The sequence below is a fragment of the Rhinatrema bivittatum genome, chromosome 1 (assembly GCF_901001135.1).
Source record: "Rhinatrema bivittatum chromosome 1, aRhiBiv1.1, whole genome shotgun sequence".
NCBI classification, from domain to species: Eukaryota; Metazoa; Chordata; class Amphibia; order Gymnophiona; family Rhinatrematidae; genus Rhinatrema; species Rhinatrema bivittatum.
The window spans coordinates 136,046,048-136,051,520 of NC_042615.1; positions in this window are offsets into that span (position 1 = coordinate 136,046,048).

A 5,473-nucleotide genomic window follows, 5' to 3' on the forward strand; every position below is an offset into this window, starting at 1 on the left:
GATGCCATCTGATCTTCGTGGCACGGAAGCCGCAAGCCCTGGGCTCGAGTAGCGGCTGGAGCCGCCCCCGAGGCCTCCTGCAGCGGCTGGATCCACTGCCATCATCGGGCCTGCTCCTCAGGCCCAGCCCTGCGTCTGGAGTCGTCGATGCAGGCTGCTCTGCGGTCCTGCACCGCTCTTCCTGCTTCCTTAGGCGCCGGCGCGTGCCTCTCTGCTAGATTTAAAGGGCCAGGCACAGGAAGTGTGCTGGCTCCACCTAGGAGGTGGACGTCCTGCTTCAGCCCTATAAAGGGCTGCTCCATCAGTACATCTTTGCCTTGTATCAGAGTTGCTTCACTCTGGAGGCTCCTGTCTGCCAGAGCTCCGTCAGGTCTTCTTCGTCTTCTCCATGGAGTTCTTGTTGTCATGCCTTGTCAAGTTAGGTCTTCGTTGCCTGAGGTCCTCGTCCAGGTGTCCTGGTGTCTCACTTTGATCCTCCGTTTCATGATGTTCCAGGTTCCTTGATGTCTTGCTCCTGCGTCTTCGTCTTCAGCTCTCTTGAGCCTTCTGGTACCTGTTAGGCTGGGGGTCCCTCGGATGATGTCTTGCCCGAGCATGGACTAGCCTACAGGTGGACTGGTGTCCTGTGCTCCTGAGCCGTCATGTCCTGCCAGCCGTTGGTGGAGCTTCGGACGACATCGGCTCCGTTGTTGGAGTTCTGCTTCGACTGGATCCTTCCCTGCGCTCGTCCCGCTCCCAGGGTGGTCCGTGACCAGCCTCCTCAGGCTGTGTAGGGTGCGCAGTGGGACAGGGTGGTCCGCGACTCAGTCCCGTGGGTGGGCTGAGTAGGGCGCCCTGAGAGACAGTGCCAATGTCCTTCCGCCCAGCTTATCGTCTCGTCTGGACTTCGTCAGTTCCTCATCTTGTCCTGGATGCCGTTGCATCACTCTTGGTATCAAGTCTTGTTCCTGATGCCGTTGCATCGACCACTGGTCCGTGATGTCTTCGCATCAGCTTTGGTGTCAAGTCTTTGTCTGTGATGCCGCTGCATTGATCCTGCTGTCATGTCTTCGTGTCAAGGCCCGTCTGCCCTCGACCTCAGGCCAGGCCTGCTGCTCCATGCTGTTTCCACGCAGCAGGTCCGAAAGGGCTCGGAATGGTCAGAGGACCATTCACATTCCAACATCATCTGTTGTTGGCCATGTGAGCTTGCCGGCCTAGCAGAGGGTAAGACCGTCAGCCATGGTGGAACACGCCGTCAACCCTCGGTTCGGTCCTGGACTCGTCTGGGGTCGGGCTGAGGCCCAAGGGCACACTAAAACACCCCAGTGTAACAGAATGCAAGGCCTTCGAGGCCCTTTCTCAACACCATGATCTTGGTGAAGGTTCTGGATGCTGTGGCCAGACCAAACGGCAAGGCTTGGAACTGATAGTGCTTCCCCAAGACGTAGAAGCAGAGATGCCTCTGATCCCAATGTGAAGATAAGCTTCCTTGAGATCCAGGGATGCCAGGAATTCCCCCGGCTGCACTGACACTATGATGGACCGTAATGTCTCCACGCGAAAACACGGGATCCACAGACATCTGTTGACGCACTTGAGATCTAGGATGGGTCGGAAGGTTCCTTCCTTCTTTGGAATGACGAAATAAATGGAGTAATGTCCTCTTCATTGTTCCTGATGCGGGACCGGCGCAATCGCTCCCAGGTCGAGCAACCTTTCCAAGGTCTGTTGGACCGCTCGGCGCTTGTCTGCATTTCCGCAAGGTGAAGGGAAGAAGCGTGGACGGGGCTGGCGTGCAAAATCTAAGGCGTAACCGTGTTTTATTACCGAAAGTACCCATTGATCCGACGTGATCCTGGTCCATTCCTCGTAGAAGAGACACAATCTGCCCACTACCCTCGGTCCGGCCGGACATCATTGTGCGGACTTAACACCGGCAGGGGACTGGGAGGAACCAGGCCTGCCAAAATGCCTGCCCTGAAAGGACTGAGTCTGCTGACGTCCCCCCCCCCCGAGCGAAAGGAGGAGGAAGAGGAAGGAGTACCTGGGCGCGAGGGCAGAGCCCTCCGGTTTCCCCTGAAACGAGACCTAGAGGAGAAAGATGACCTGGGGCGTGTCCTGTCCTCCGGAAGACGATACCCCCTTATTCTCCCCCAGTAGCTGAATCTTATCATCCAACTCCTTCCCAAACAGCAGCTTACCCTTAAACGGCAAGGAGCCCAGCTTGGACGCACCATCCGCAGACCAGTTCCGCAACCACAGGAGTCGTCTTGCGGAGGCGGCCGAGACCATGGAGCACGCAGAAGTTCACAAAAAATCATACAGGGCGTCCGCACTGTAGGCTACTACCGCCTCCAAGCGTCCGGCCTGTCGAGCTTTCTCTTCCGACAGGCCCTCATTGGCCAGGAGTTGTTGGACCCAGCGTAGTCCGGCTCTGAGCGCAAATATATTACAAATGGCTGCCCGGGCCCCTAGGGCCGAGACCTCAAATATCTTCTTCAATTTGATCTCCAACTTCCGATCCTGGAGATCCTTCAGAGCCGTGGTGCCCGTGACCGGAATGGTAGTGCGCTTTCGTGACCGCTGACACAGCTGCGTCCACCTTAGGAACCCGCAGGACTTCCAAGGTGTCCTCCGGCAATGGGTAAAGCTTGTCCATCGCCTTTGAGACTTTTAACCCCAAGTCTGGAGTGTCCCATTCCCGAAACAGCAAATCCGTAGCTGAAAAATGGAAGGGAAAGGTCGTGGGGGGGGGGGGGGGGCCGCTGAGACCCAACAACACCGGATCCATGGAACCGAGCCTAGACTCTTCTGGAGGAGTGGCGATCCGTAACTCCTTCAGAATGGCTGGTATGAGGGGTCCCAGTTCGTTCCTATGAAAGAGACTGATTACCCTGGGATCATCTCCCTCCGAAGTCTGACTCTGCCTCTTTGTCCCAGGCGACGTGGCCCCGTCTCCCCCTCTACCCCCCTCGGGGGTGGGGACAGTCCCTCCAAATCCTCGCTGTCCGACGTGTCCTCCGAGGAATCCGAAACATCCTGTGGTGGAAGGGCCCTCAGGGACCTCTTTGCCCGAGAAGGTCCTGCCGTGTCTCCCCGCCGGGGGAGTCCCGTACCAGCAGGGTGGGACCCCTCAGGTCTCCCCTGGGAAGCTGATGGACGTTTGCGGTTCTTACGGGCCTTAAAGACCCTATGCATGGCCAAAATAAACTCTGAGAAGGAGGAGGAGCAGGAGACATCCGACTCGGACCCTGTGATGTCCCCTGCTCCCCCCCCCCCCCCCGAGAGAGGCCGGCCCAGGGACTGGCAGTTGTGGGGTGAGGGAGGGAGGTGAGTTCCTCCCCCCCCCCCCCCCGACAGCGGCAAAGAGATTGGGGCGGTCGGTGGTAAAATGACGGCTTTTGCCGCAACTGCCTGCAGCCGATTCGGCATAGGCGCGGGGAGGGCCCTGACCGCGATCTGCATTGTGATCCGCCTGCCCGACACCCCCCGCGTGATGCCCGATGTCCCTTCGTCGCCAGGGATGCAGGCTGAGCACAGCTCATCCCTGGACAGCTGCGCCCGCAGGCCGCACAGGCCGTGCTGCTGGCTGCTGACTAAAAAAGAGAACATTTCAACCCGCGGGGGAAGGAGGAGACGACCGGGGAAGAAGAAAAATCAAAAACCGCTCCGTCGAGCCGCCGCCACAAGACAAACAACACTTACCTTTTTTTTTTTTTTTTTTACAACGACGCTGTCCCCCAGCGAGTGCTGAAGCGGCCTGGTTGGGGTGAGTGAGCCGGGCTCCCCGGTATCACCCCAGCTGGGCCGGTTCTCACCTGCAGGGTCCTCAACCCTAGGACACAGCAGTCTACCATCAGGGGGGATGGCCCCCTCAGGACCTAGCAACCCCCTGGGAGGCTCAGGCCCGATCCTCTGGAGAACCTGTTAACAAAAAAATATATCTTTTTTTTTTTTTTTTTTTTTAAACTTTACTGAAAAGAGAAGGAAATAGCCAAAAAGCTAGCTAGCACCCTTACTCCTCTACACTAACACCCAATTTGGATCAGGAAAGACTGTGGATTAAGCATCCGGCCATCTGCTGGAGACAGAGTTATACTGGCAGGCTGTTGGTGGCACCCTGGTATATATGCGGAGCCTGACAAGTTTGGCTCTGTCTCCATTTGCTGGTGCGGAGGCAAAACCCAGGAGTCTGGACTGATCCGGTACATACAGGGAACTGTTCATTCACCCAAAGGTGACATGGCATCACTGGTCATAATCCGCTAGCTGCAACTATTGCTACTTTCAGTCATGTAGGAAACGGGAGCGCTAGCATAACTGGGTGCAAAGAGCAAAATTGCTTACCTTGTAATAGGTGTTATCCCAGGACAGCAGGATGTAGTCCTCACATATGGGTGACATCGGTAATGGAGCCCTATACGGAAAAACTTCTGTCAAAGTTTCTAGAAATGTTTGACTGGAACTGTGTGCCCACTGAGCATGCTCAGCATGCCATGATATTCTCAGGCACAGGGATCTCCCTTCAGTCTGTTTTGTAGCAATTAGCGTTAGCCAAAAATAAAATAAAACGTATCGGACCCAACTCCGTGGGATGGCGGGTGGGTTTCGTGAGGACTATATCCTGCTGTCCTGGGATAACATCTATTACAAGGTAAGCAATTTTGCTTTATCCCAGGACAAGCAGGATGCTAGTCCTCACATATGGGTGATTAGCAAGCTACAGGCTGAGTCATCTTTGTATTGGTCCAACAGCTTAGAACTTGTGCAACAGGGACAACAACTGGTGTACTGTTGGGAAAAATGAGGCAGCCTGAAATCACGAAAGGTTGGATGTGGAAGGAGTTGGGATCATACTGGAAACAAGTTCTTTACGACAGATTGTTCATAGGCTGAATCTTGTTGTCCTTCTTTGTCTAAACAGTAATGAGCCACAAAGGTGTGAAGAGAACTCCATGTTGCTGCTCTACATATGTCAGCTATTGGCACTGAATGATAGTGTGCTACTGAGGTTGACATTGCTCTTACTGAATGCGCCTTTACTCGCCCTTGGAGAGGCAGGCCTGCTTTCTCATAGCAAAACTGTATGCAATCTGCTAACCAATTGGATAAAGTTTGCTTGCCTACTGCTTTTCCAGGGTTGTTTGGATCAAACGAAACAAAGAGCTGGTTGGATTTCCTATGAACTGCAGTGCGATCTAAGTAATAAGCAAGTGCACGTTTACAGTCTAAGGTGTTTAAAGCCCTCTCTCCTTGATGAGAGTGTGGTTTTGGGAAAAAAGTAGGCAAAATGATGGATTGATTCAAATGGAATTCAGTGACCACTTTAGGAAGGAATTTTGGGTGTGTACGGAGTACCACTCTATCATGTAGGAATTTTGTGTAGGGTATGTGACCAGTGCTTGTAACTCACTAACCCTTCTTGCTGATGTGATGGCTATCAAGAAAATAGCCTGCCATGTGAGAAATTTAACCTCACATAATTCATGGG